The sequence below is a fragment of the Ornithodoros turicata genome, chromosome 1, assembly GCF_037126465.1.
Source record: "Ornithodoros turicata isolate Travis chromosome 1, ASM3712646v1, whole genome shotgun sequence".
Lineage (NCBI taxonomy): Eukaryota > Metazoa > Arthropoda > Arachnida > Ixodida > Argasidae > Ornithodoros > Ornithodoros turicata.
Window position 1 is genome coordinate 116713219 of NC_088201.1, and position 13950 is coordinate 116727168.

The following is a 13950-nucleotide window of genomic DNA, read 5'->3' on the forward strand; positions in this document are numbered from 1 at the left end:
GCACGCCGTTTTCCATGAGCCATTGAGTGCCTCAAGTACGGGGGGACGGACAACCAACCACGCTATTCCCATTCTCTCTTACATCTTTCTCACTCACCGTCTCATTCATACACGGCCAGGGCGATCTGTAAACGACGTAAACAACGAGATTTGGCCGAAGCAGACCACACTTAGGGACGAACAAACATGTAAGCCTCAACGCCCAGAAATCAACGAATGCAACAACTCAGGGAAAAGAGGCGCTGACGCCAGGAATCGAACCTGAGTCTTCTGATTTCCGGTCAGATATGCTACCACTACATCACACCAGCGCGCCGCTTCCGATGAGCCATTGAGTGCCTCAAGTACGGGGGGGGGGGGGGGACAACCAACCACGCTATTCCCATTCTCTCTTACATCTTTCTCACTCACCCTCCCATTCATACACGGCCAGGGCAATCTGTAAACGACGTAAACAACGAGATTTGGCCGAAGCAGACCACACTTAGGGACGAACAAACATGTAAGCCTCAACGCCCAGAAATCAACGAATGCACCAACTCAGGGAAAAGAGGCGCTGACGCCAGGAATCGAACCTGAGTCTTCTGATTTCCGGTCAGATATGCTACCACTACATCACACCAGCGCGCCGCTTCCGATGAGCCATTGAGTGCCTCAAGTACGGGGGGGGGGGGACAACCAACCACGCTATTCCCATTCTCTCTTACATCTTTCTCACTCACCCTCTCATTCATACACGGCCAGGGCGATCTGTAAACGATCGAAAACAACAAGATTTGGCCGAGGCAGACCACACTTAGGGACGAGACAAACATGTAAGCCTGAACGCCCAGAAATCAACGAATGCACCAACTCAGGGAATAGAGGCGCTGACGCCAGGAATCGAACCTGGGTCTTCTGATTTCCGTTCAGATATGCTACCACTACACCACGCCAGCAGGCCGTTTCCCTTGCGCCATTGAAGTCGTCCCTAAGTGTGGTCTGCCTCGGTCAAATCTCGTTGTTTACGTCGTTTACAGATCGCCCTGGCCGTGTATGAATGAGAGAGTGAGTGGGAAAGATGTAAGAGAGAACGGGAATAGCGTGGTTGGTCGTCCGTCCCCCCCGTACTTGAGGCACTCAATGGCTCAGGGGAAACGGCGTGCTGGTGTGGTGTAGTAGTAGCATATCTGACCGGAAATCAGAAGACCCAGGTTCGATTCCTGGCGTCAGCGCCTCTTTTCCCTGAGTCGTTGCATTCGTTGATTTCTGGGCGTTGAGGCTTACATGTTTGTTCGGCCCTAAGTGTGGCCTACCTCGGCCAAATCTTGTCGTTTATGCGCTGTACAGTTGCGGCAGCTATTCGAACACCTGCTGATTTCGTCCGTGTTCTCAAAGAGAAAAATCACTCAATGCACCTGCTGGAAATTCCGTCAAGCGACAGCACGGCGTTCCGAGAAGCAAGAAAAGAGGAGTGGCGGACGGTCCGACCCGTCGCAGGCATTCGTTCCTCCCACATGTGGTATAAGAAATGGAACAGAGTCCGACAATGAAGACGTCCTGCTAGCAAGAAGTGTCGTCGACATGTATCCGCCTGAGTAATTCCGCCTGGCTCCAGGATCCCAACACTCCGTAGTCCAGACCAGCGGGTTCGTGATACATGCAGGTCATCTACTTCAATTTTGTGATCTTATGCCTCGTGGAATCGTAGACGCACGAGCCTCGTGATGTCCAGTGCCACCTTTTACGTGTCATGTGAAATACATTTTGTACGCTTAACAGAGAGTAAAATACATGTAAAGAATAAATACTAAATAGCTGTCTGTCAACCTATGTCCTCTTAACGTGATATTTCGTGACTGCGGAAATGGGGATACGCCCGACGGTACAGGAAACAGTTTCGCTTGCATGTGGGAACGCAGGAAATATATGGTCAAGTGGATATACACACGTTAGAGCACGCCTGTGGTGTACTAATCCAGCCTACGCCTGTGAGATGTCACTGCGTACCATGTGTCGCCTTTTCGCTCCGCTATGGTTGTCGAATGTTTTTAGGACTATCCTTGACTTTGCTGACCAAGAGCGCGAGAGGCTCCCCCTCCAAAGGGCGCGCCAATAGGAGGACTCGGGAGGCGGAGCGATGCGGCCTCTGCTCTTGCCTAATAGGCGGCACATCGGTAGCGCTCGGCTCGGGACGCTCGGGATATGTGAGCCGCTGTCGTCTGCTTCTTCCGGTAGAGCTACGACCTCGAAGCCTCTGGTCTCGCATAAGAGATGGCGCCAGATTGGCGCTCGGGCTCGGTAAGGGCACGTGTTGTCGCCATAACTTTGAGCCTCGACCTTGAGACTGGCCAGTAAACTAAATTCCGATGACGCGGCGATAGCAAACCATAGTGCGTAGTTTTGAGGATTATGCTTCATGGATGTGTCATTACATTACCAAATTTGTGGCCAGTTCGACGTTTCGCTCTGCTTTTATGCGTGAACATTGTCTCAGCGGGATCCGGAAAAAACGGTCCCGGAAAAAAGGGTCCCGGAAAGAAGGGTCCCGCTGGCACAAGGCGGAAAAAATGGTCCAGCAGGCAGGCGATATAGCTTTGCCATCGCTTAAACACACATCTTTGGTGTGACAGTGATATATGTATTATATTTTGTGAACACGGTGTTTTATTTGCTTCTTTCTTTTTTGCTTTGAATTTTTAGATAGATAAGTGCTTCTTCCGGTAGAGCTACGACCTTGAAGCCTCTGGTCTAGCATAAGAGATGGCGCCAGATTGGCGCTCGGGCTCGGTAAGGGCACGTGTTGTCGCCATAACTTTGAGCCTCGACCTTGAGACTGGCCGGTAAACTAAATTCCGATGACGCGGCGATAGCAAACCATAGTGCGTAGTTTTGAGGAATATGCTTCATGGATGTGTCATTACATTACCAAATTTGTGGCCAGTTCGACGTTTCGCTCTGCTTTTATGCGTGAACATTGTCTCAGCGGGATCCGGAAAAAACGGTCCCGGAAAAAAGGGTCCCGGAAAGAAGGGTCCCGTTGGCACAAGGCGGAAAAAATGGTCCCGCAGGCAGGCGATATAGCTTTGCCATCGCTTAAACACACATCTTTGGTGTGACAGTGATATATGTATTATATTTTGTGAACACGGTGTTTTATTTGGTTATTTCTTTTTTGCTTTGAATTTTTAGATAGATAAGTGCTTTATTTAGACATTCAATACATTACAAATTATAAATTGCGTAGTGAATTGCGTAGTAGTAGCACATGACTACCCCGCTTGATTAAAATTGCTACCCCAAAGTTGGCAGTAACTCGATCGGTGCGGGACAGATGACATTAGTGCACAAATACGCTTGGATTTATTCAAGAACAAAAACAGCGGGCAATTACATGTCATACTGCTATAGTAAGACAGGAAAAAATGGTACCGGACCCAGCCGTTATTTTCTTTCTCCCGCACATTCTTCTGAATACTCTTAGTACATTCGTGCATACCGTGGATGAACAGTCTATGAACTAGTGCTGAAACAAGTTTTTTATTGTCACTCCCGTGTTCTTTTCTGTGTTTAAGGAGTAGCAAACTGGCTTCGCACCTGGCTGACCTTTCCTTGTAGTTATCATTATTAGTATTTTTTTTTTCAGTAAACATATACCCCTCACCCCACTGGTATAATCAGCATACTTTTATTCGAGGCCTCCTCCTGACCACGCCTACGATAGAGTAGATTACACAGACAAAAAGAACTCCCACCAGAGCCGGAAAAGAGAATAACGTCAAGTGTAAGCGCTAACCGAAGGACAGAAAGCTTTTCACCAGTACCATGCTTAGGCTAGAGTAGGTTACACAGACAAAAAGTTCACTGACCTAGGTCTAAGGACTCCGGCCAAAGCCGGAAAAGAGAATGACGTCAAGTGTAAGCGTCAACCGAAGCTACTACCCGAAGCCAGCTACCGATCGAGTTATTGCCGACTTTGGGGTAGGAATTTTAGTCAAGCGGGGTAGTCAGATCCTACAACTAGGCAATTCAAAGCAAGAAAAAAAAAAAGAGCAAATGAAACACCGTATTCACAAAACATAATAACTAGCTCTGTCTGAGGAGCATCATCTGTCACACCAAAGATGTGCTCTTGTGCACAAGCGATGGCAAAACCATTCCATGCATGCGGGACCTTTTTTTCCGCCTTTTGCCAGTGGGACCCTTCTTTCCGGGACCATTTTTTCCGGGACCGTTATTTCCGGGACAGTTTTTTCCTACACCCTTGTCTCAGCTCATGAAAAAGGAAATAAATGTTGCTGCTTTTGTTCTACTCCTCACACTGAAATAAATCATTTAAAATAATTGTACTGTGTGTTTCTTTTTTTTTTCTTTTTGTAAGTCGTTACGCAAGTATGTAAAAAGGAAAGAAATGTTGCTGCTTGTTCTACTCCTCACACTGAACTAAATCCTTTGAAATAATTATACTCTGTTTTTTTTTCCTTTTTGTAATTAGTTACGGAAGAAAATAATTGTACTGTGTGTGTGTGTGCGTGTTACGTTTTTGTAAGTACAGAAGTACGTAAAAAGGAAAGAAATATTGCTGATTGTTCTTCTTTTTGTACTGAAATAAATCCTTTGAAATAATTGTACTCTGTTTCTTTTTTCCCTTTTTGTAAGTAGTTACGGAAGAAAATAATTGTACTGTGTGTGTTTTTCGTTTATGTAAGTACAGAAGTACGTAAAAAGGAAAGAAATGTTGATTGTTCTACTTTTTGCACTGAAATAAATCATTTGAAATAATTGTAGTGTGTGTGTCTTCTTCGTTTTGTAAGTCGTTACGGAAGAAACTGTTTCGTTTTTGTAAGGGATTCCGGGACATTTGATCGAACGTCGTTTGGTCGAAAGCTGTTTGATCGAACGCGGGACATTTGGACGAACGCCATTTGATTGAACACCGTTTGATCGAAACGGCAGCGGTCATGAAACAGAACACACAGACAACGTGACAAGACTAACAAGCAATTCCCCAAGGGCCTGATACCTTCTGCATATTTCCGGCAGATATGTTGGAAAAACGCAGCGACCCACATGTCTCACGTAAGCGTGGGCGTAGGAATAAGTTGTCCCGGGTTGCGGAGCATTTTGGCAAATGAAATGTTTGCGCGTACTTTTAGCAATACGCTGCGGCAGTATCAGCCACGAGGACATGAGAGTGGAGCTAAACATCTACTTTTAGTTTCAAAGCTCCTGCAAACGCAGTTTCAGCACTTAATGCAAATAAATAGCGGAGGGAAAAAAAGGCACATCATCGGATCGCCTTCTGGATGCGAAAAAGTGGATTAGGATGAGGAATGTGTTTATGAGCGAGCGGATTACACAGAGTGAAATATTCCTTGGGATAGCAGCATTTAGAACTGAAGCTTTCTTTTGTTGTTTTCTTCTTTTTTGTTTCATCAACGCTCCAAGCGAACGAATAAAAGAATCGATCAAACGGTGTTTGGTCAAATGCCTTACACACAGTACAATTATTTTCTTCCGTAACTACTTACAAAAAGGTAAAAAGAGAAACAGAGTATAATTATTTCAAGGGATTTAGTTCAGTGTTTGGAGTAGAACAAGCAGCAACATTTCTTTCCTTTTTACATACTTCCGTTACTTACAAAAAGAAAGAAAAAGACACACAAACAGTGCAATTGCAAATGATTTATTTCAGTGCGAGGAGTAGAACAAGCAGCAAGATTTCTTTCCTTTTTACATACTTGCGTAACTACTTACAAAAAGAAAAAAAAAAGAAACACACAGTACAATTATTTTGAATGATTTATTTCAGTGTGAGGAGTAGAACAAGCAACAACATTTCTTTCCTTTTTACATACTTGCGTAACTACTTACAAAAAGAAAAAAAAAAGAAACACACAGTACAATTATTTTGAATGATTTATTTCAGTGCGAGGAGTAGAACAAAAGCAGGAATATTTCTTTCCTTTTTCATGAGCTGAGACAATGTTCACGCATAAGAGCGGAGCGAAACGTTGAACTGGCCAAAAATTTGGTAATGTAATGACACATCCATGAAGCATAATCGTCAAAACGGAAGCCTATCAGATGGCCGAAAATCATAACGCCGAACTATCAGAAGGCCGAATGCCAAAAGGCCGAAAAATCATAACGCCGAAAGCCATGAGGCCGACAATCATAACGCCGAACTGTCAGAAGGCCGAAAATCAGAAAGCCGAAAATGGAAAGGCCAAAGACACAGAAGACCCTGAATGGGACTGTTCTTGTCATAAGATTATAAAAAAGTTTCCTGGCTCTTGTATCAGAAATCGAATAATTGAAATGCGTAGCATTTGGTGCTCAGACTGGCTGGAGAAAAAAAATACAACACGTTTACTACAAAAAGAAAGTGACTCGTGGGTGAATACCAGTGAATGACTTGTATCACCCACTCAATAGATTGTAGAGGAGATGGTGTTTCTCTACATTTGGTGACCTGAACGTGATCTGAACAAGCAACCGTCTGAATCGTTTGCGATACAGAAATAACTTAAACCCAGTTAATGCCCATCGTGAATTTACCCCTACATAGGATATCTATGACAAGATCTGTAGGATTTTTTTTTTATTTTTGCTTCGCCTGCAACTTTCTGTACCGTTCTACTTCAAGAACTGTATAATGACCACGCTTGTCCCCTGACACAGGAGCACAGTATATGATTTCTTCCAGAATAGTCATCAGTTGTCCCAGGTCATCCACTCGACTACTCGCCCTACTTATCGAAAGGCCGAACAATTACGTGCGGGTTTGACTCAGAGCTGATGATAGGGAAGTGGTTTTAGGAATGACCGAGGTTGAAGCAGTTGTTGAAAATGGGATGAGAATGGGAAATATCATCGCGTAGCTCGTAATTTTTCATTTTAACTTATTGCCATTGTGTAAAATAAACACATACAATAACACAGTGGTTCATATGCCTACTTTTCCTTTTTTGCTTTCCCCTAAGTGATCGAAAGTACGTTATTAACGCGAAGTTCGGTGCAATAATTTATTCGCTGTATTAATTCACAGCAAGTCTATCCTACTTAATTTGTAGAGCTAATATTTTATCGCAGTTGGAATAAAAGTTTTCGTATCCTGGGTTCCTTATATTTCGGCCTTTCGATAATTCGGTTTTCTGACTTTTCGGCCTTCTGAGAGTTCGGTTTTCTGAATTTTCGGCCTTCTGATAATTCCGCCTTATGAGTTTCGGCCTTATGATTGCCACCCCGTCAAAACTACGCAGTATACTTGCGTAACTACGTGCTTACGAAAAGAACAAACGGAAGGAAAAGAAACACACAGTACAATTATTTTAAATGATTTATTTCAGTGCGAGGAGTAGAACAAAAGCAGCAACATTTCTTTCCTTTTCCATGAGCTGAGACAATGTTCACGCATAACAGCGGAGCGAAACGTTGAACTGGCAAAAAATTTGATGATGTAATGACACATCCATGAAGCATAATCGTCAAAACTACGCAGTATACAGAAAAGAAAAAAGAAACACACAGTACAATTGAACCTCTATATGCAATAAGGGGATAAGTCGACTTATCCTCTTTCTACTATTTTTGTTGCAATGACATCTACATACCAGTATGCACCCGCCAATGAAAACGTAGGACCATATTGCGATTTGTTGGCCCGCTACAGCATGGTAAAAAACGGGAAATGCACGTGTGTCAATGGGACGGACAATCATATCAGGCCCCTTTTCTCATTTTGGGATTTTTCGACTTATCCCCTTATTGCATACAGAGGTTCAATTATTTTAAATTATTTATTTCAGTGCGAGGAGTAGAACAAAAGCAGCAACATTTATTTCCTTTTTCATGAGCTGAGACAATGTTCACGCATAAGAGAGGAGCGAAACGTCGAACTGGCCACAAATTTGGTAATGTAATGACACATCCGTGAAGCATAATCGTCAAAACAATGAGCACTATGGTTTGCTATCGCCGCGTCATCGGAATTTAGGTTACCGGCCAGTCTCAAGGTCGAGGCTCAAAGTTATGGCGACCACACGTGCCCTTACCATGGAGGTAAGAAACTAAGAGTAGTAATGTATCAGCTCAAGTATCCGGAAACTGACATCTTCGCCTGGACGCCATTAATTAGCAATTAGAGCTAATTGGGACCCCCCACATTAATCAGGACCCACCAGAGAGTCATTACACTAATTGGGGATCATCTAAGAGACGTCCAGACGAAGATGTGAGTTTCCGGCTACTTGAGCTGATAAAAAATAAAAAAACAGATAGAAAATAAAATAAAAAGATAGAGATAGAGTGGAGAGAAGGAGTTTAGTTGAAGATCAACGACATCGTCTTGAAGAAAGCGGCCCGGAAAGGCCGCTGGGCGACGGAGCACTGAGGCAGGTTGCAAAGCATCGCAGCACCAGTTCCGCACATCCTGTGACGTCAGCTGTGACGTCATCATGGCATGTCTGGGCAGGTTAGGAGAGCTCTGGACATGCAAGGAGAAAAACACTCGTAATACAGAGGCTGGGAAAGCAAGAGTATGCAAACCATCAATAGCTAACAAGAAAAAACAATTAGTTACACAACAAATGATCCCACCACAACAGGAGCGCAGAACCATGCGACTGCTCCATCCGAGAGGCAGGCAGAAACTGACTCGTAATGGTTTTTCTGCTGTATAAAGCCCCGCAGCTGCACCCCCTAGCGGTTACTTTCTCAACTAATCTCACAACAAAATTATTAAGAATCACGCCAGCGCTACTCCCGGTCCCAAGGCAGAAGATGATAGAAAATGGCGGGAATGCCCGGACAACAGCAACCAGCACTGGCACGAAAATCACAAACAAAGCGGGAACAAAGTTGACGAAAGCATTAGTTACGCAACAAATCACCTCACCACAGCAGGAGCGCAGACCGATGCGACTGCTCTCGTCGACAGCCAGGGATCAAGTGACGACGGAGCGAACGACCGCACGTCTTCTCCAAACGAGAGCCAGAGGTGGACTGACGTAAGCGCCACTCTACGGGTGCTACGCATGCGCGCGCTCGTAGCGCCCTCTGCGCGCTCCTACCGCCACCTGCGAGAGGCTAAGAGAGAAGAGCATTCCTGCGCCCCCTGCTGGCCGTTCTCATTGGTCGTGAGGCTAAGTGAGAAGAGCATTCCTGCGCCCCCTGCTGGCAGTTCTCATTGGTCCAGACATCATCCTATTGTCTCAGGGCTACACTGTTTTTTTCCACTAATGCTCCTTTGGTCAATCTGCAGTGAAGCCACGGTATGACGTCATCATGCACCTGCGTGGCTCAAGGACGCGTGCGCTCTAGACAGGGGACCTATTATTTATTGAATCACTATCCCAAGATTATTTCCTTTATTCTTCTATAACGATTGCATAGGAAACTATTGCAGAAGAGCACCATGCATGAAAACTGATCGTAGGAATTCCAAAGTCTTACTAAATGAGACTTGCAAAAGAACAAAACATCCTAACATGTAACTCCATCAATGGCTAATAAGAGGACTAGGCACTCAACAAATCAACGCGCGCAGAACTCGGGGCAGCACTATCGTCAAGACGACAATGTTCCTTGTCAAAAAAGAAAAAAATACTAAGCGTCAACAAAGGAAAGCATGCATATCGGGGCATATCAGGACACGTCAGGACAAATCGTACGACTGCTGGGCAACAGAGGAAAACAAACACTTGAACAGAGTGAAAAAGGGCACTCACCATCATTTTTCCCGTTCACAGCATTCCCTCATTGTAAATCCGCTCGTCACAAAATCCACCTGCATCGTCGAACACCATTCACCAGTGACGAACCACACATCCGCACCCCATCAGAGGCAGACAGAACCCCACCGAAGCTACGCTCTTCCACTGACGGCCAAAACCAGGAGCAGAATTTGCGTGTCGAGACCCGTCAGTGTCCAAGAGAGAAGTGAATCCTTGCGCCCCCTGCAGGCCGTTCTCATTGGTCGTAACGTCATCCTATTGTCTCAGGGCTACACAGTTTTTTTCCACTAATGCTCCTCTAGACAAGGTCAACCTGAAACAATAGTCTCTCGGTATGCGGTCATCATGCAGGTGCGTGGCTCAAGGACGCGTACGCTCTAGACAGGGCACCTGTTATTTATTGAATCACTATCCCAAGATTATTTCATTTATTCTTCTATAACGATTGCGTAGGAAACTATTGCAGAAGAGCACCATAGACAAGAGGAGATTGCAGCATTTCATTCCCAAAGTCTTACTGTACAGGAAAAAAAAAAAAATGGTTCAGCAAGACATAAAGTCACACACCTGTCCCCCTCGCGGTTACTCTCTGAACTAAATGAATCGCAAAATTATTAAGAATAGCTCTACTCCCATTCAAGGCAGCACTATCGTCAAGAATATGCCTTGTACAAAAAGAAAAAAACTACATGTAGAAGGAAAGCATGTCAGAACAAGCCCAGGCATGTCAGCGCATGTTTGTCAGACAACAAGGGGGAAAAAGCGAAAAGAAACAAAGAAGGAAACCAGCATCAAACTATTTCCAAGCACACGCACTCCTCTTGTTCAAAAACAGTGCACATCATAAATCCGTCCAGGGCAATACACACTATTTTTCTATTGCCACACTTTTTTCCAGTGACGGTCAATGCATTGCTACAGACTGCGTGACGTCATCACATCCTGTCTGAAGAAGAAGACAGCGGCAAAGACTCCTATTAATTATTGAATCGCAAGATTATTTCCTTTGTCCTACTCTTAATGACATTGATTCTCTCATTAAAATTCAACAAAAAAGCACCCCGCATATTAACGATTTTCACCCCAAAGGCTCATCATGGTCATTAGAATTACAGTAAACTGCCACTGCTCTTTTAAAATAATAAGTGAGACCACTCAACATCACCTCCAGGCTTATGTAATACGTGACCCTTTCTATGCTCATACATTCGTTGTCTGAGGCTACACCTGCGAGCAAAAAAGGCGCGGAAGCCGGGTGGGCAAAGTTCCATTCGTGCATTGCGAGCATAAAGGCGGGAAAGGCTGCGAGCAAAGTTCTATTCGCGCATTCCAAAGCACAAGACAGAACGCCTTTACGGGAACACGATAGCATTCCTATACTATATTAATGATTATTGCATTGCAGTTTAGAAAAACTACAACTAAACTATAATTTTAGGAACCCAACTTTCTATGAAAACTATAATTGCCCTATTACTTGGATCGCTACTAATGAAGCGCTCCAATTTTTTCTCTCTTCCCATTTCAGCCTTGTCATGCAGGGAAGCAGACTCATATCCAACATAATTAATTTACACTGAGGGTGTCGTGCTTCAGGAATTCCTATCTTGCGCTCAGGTGCAAGCATTTCTTCACGGATACCTTTAACAGCTGACTTCCTCAACATATCGAACACCCAACAAAATCAAACAAGAGATCAATCAGAGAAACCCTCTTCTCAGCTGTACCATGCGACTGTCTTCTTCGTAAAATCGGTGATCTGAGGAAGAGAGCAGCGAAAAATTGCGCGCACTTGTGCTTGACTTTAAAAAAAACTGAAGCATATGCCAATAAACCAAGAAAAAGACACTCATGTCTGGTATCTGATAGTGCCACATACACAGACGCATTGTCGCAAAGAAAGCACAGGACAGGGATACACAAATTTCCTTAGGTGAGCAGGGAAAAGGCTTAAGACCTCAGGAATAATAGCAGAGTCACTGGACATCGCTACGCGGCTAACACAAGATAACAAGATAATAGCGGCGGGTAAAATTGCAACACTGCTAAACAAGCCCCAACATGCCATCATGACGTCGCAATCCAGGAAAAAGAAGCACGCGCGCGCACACAGCAGCTCAGGAATGCACAAGGAGAGGTGCTTTATAGGAATTTCTACTCCACACACTCAGATACCAGCATTTCTGCACAAATACCTATAACGGCTGACTTCCTCAACATATCGAGGAAAGCGAATACTAACACTCAACATATAACAAAAAACAAACAAATTCCATTCTCATGAACTCTCTCCTCTGCCGAGCGGCTTTCTCCTGCTCTACCTGGATGCTGACTGTTTCCCCTCATCTACATTCTGAGTAAAAGCCGTGAAAGGAGAAAAGAACCGCGAAAAACTACACGTATGTGTGCTCCAATAGCTGTAACTGCAAGAAACCGTAGCGCACGCCAATACACTGAGAAAAATACACCTATTTCTGCCACCAGATAATTCTTGCATAATGCCACATACACAGTCGCATTACCCTTGCGTAAAGAAAGCACAGGACAGGGATACACAAATTTCCTTAGGTGAGCAGGGAAAAGGCTTAAGACCTCAGGTCACCACACATCGCCACGCGGCTAGCACAACATGACACCAACAAGATACTAGCAGCGGGAAGAACTGCAACACTGCTAAACAAGTCCAGACATGCCACGAGGACGTCACAAATCAGGAGAAAAAAAAAAAGCACACGCATGCACGCAAAGAGGACAACGCATTAAACACACGGAGCGCTCAGGAATAATCGTAGCGTTACCGCACATCGCTACGAAGCTCAACGTCTAACACAAGACGACAACAACAACAAGATATTAACGAAGGGTAAAAATTGCAACACTGAACAAGTCCAGACATGCGACATCGCATACAAAACACTGCTCATCGGGGAAAAGGCCTAAACCCGCGGCGGATCATCATAGAGCATACACAACTTCATTTTTCTACTTCGCGTAAACTAAACGCGGTCTGCTTGGAAAACGACGTACAAATTTTCTTAAGGAGCAGAGAAATATAGAAATTTCTACTCCGTGCTCAGATACCAGCATTTCTGCTCAAAAACCTGCAAAATTAAGCACTGCTTACTTCGTCAAGATATCGAACACCCAACAAAATCAAACAAACAACCCCACTTCCACTGGTAGAACACTATTCAGCTTTTACGCAGGAGGCTTTCTTCTACATAAAAGTAGAGAAAATAAGAAAAAGAGCAGCGAAATATTACACGCACTTTTGCTTGACTTAAAAAACCTGCAGTGGTGCTGTCTTCAACAGGAATGGGATATTATGGGGACGCATGACAATTCCAAACAATGAGAGTGGAGTATGCACAAGGGGAGAGGGCAACACACATGCTTTGTCAAACACTTTGTGTGCTGCCCTCTCACCCTTGTACATACTCCACTCTCATTGTTTGGAATTGTCATGCGTCCCCATAATATCCCATTCCTGTTGAAGACAGCACCACTGCAGGTTTTTTAAGTCAAGCAAAAGTGCGTGTAATATTTCGCTGCTCTTTTTCTTATTTTCTCTACTTTTATGTAGAAGAAAGCCTCCTGCGTAAAAGCTGAATAGTGTTCTACCAGTGGAAGTGGGGTTGTTTGTTTGATTTTGTTGGGTGTTCGATATCTTGACGAAGTAAGCAGTGCTTAATTTTGCAGGTTTTTGAGCAGAAATGCTGGTATCTGAGCACGGAGTAGAAATTTCTATATTTCTCTGCTCCTTAAGAAAATTTGTACGTCGTTTTCCAAGCAGACCGCGTTTAGTTTACGCGAAGTAGAAAAATGAAGTTGTGTATGCTCTATGATGATCCGCCGCGGGTTTAGGCCTTTTCCCCGATGAGCAGTGTTTTGTATGCGATGTCGCATGTCTGGACTTGTTCAGTGTTGCAATTTTTACCCTTCGTTAATATCTTGTTGTTGTTGTCGTCTTGTGTTAGACGTTGAGCTTCGTAGCGATGTGCGGTAACGCTACGATTATTCCTGAGCGCTCCGTGTGTTTAATGCGTTGTCCTCTTTGCGTGCATGCGTGTGCTTTTTTTTTTTCTCCTGATTTGTGACGTCCTCGTGGCATGTCTGGACTTGTTTAGCAGTGTTGCAGTTCTTCCCGCTGCTAGTATCTTGTTGGTGTCATGTTGTGCTAGCCGCGTGGCGATGTGTGGTGACCTGAGGTCTTAAGCCTTTTCCCTGCTCACCT

At 44.4% G+C, this 13950-nt stretch overlaps 1 protein-coding gene and 4 non-coding genes across 5 annotated transcripts in view; 2 read left to right on the forward strand and 3 right to left on the reverse strand.

Annotated features, from left to right (window-relative positions):
* The window catches only part of LOC135383963 (uncharacterized), a 298299-nt gene that overhangs the window by 57910 nt on the left and 226439 nt on the right, over positions 1-13950 (forward strand). The gene's annotated exons all lie outside the window — the stretch shown is intronic.
* Positions 241-311, reverse strand: Trnas-gga (transfer RNA serine (anticodon GGA)). Its single transcript has one exon. It is a non-coding gene; the product is annotated as a tRNA-Ser (tRNA).
* Trnas-gga (transfer RNA serine (anticodon GGA)) lies at positions 555-625 on the reverse strand. Its single transcript has one exon. It is a non-coding gene; the product is annotated as a tRNA-Ser (tRNA).
* Trnas-gga (transfer RNA serine (anticodon GGA)) lies at positions 868-938 on the reverse strand. The gene has a single exon. It is a non-coding gene; the product is annotated as a tRNA-Ser (tRNA).
* On the forward strand, positions 1144-1214 carry Trnas-gga (transfer RNA serine (anticodon GGA)). Its single transcript has one exon. It is a non-coding gene; the product is annotated as a tRNA-Ser (tRNA).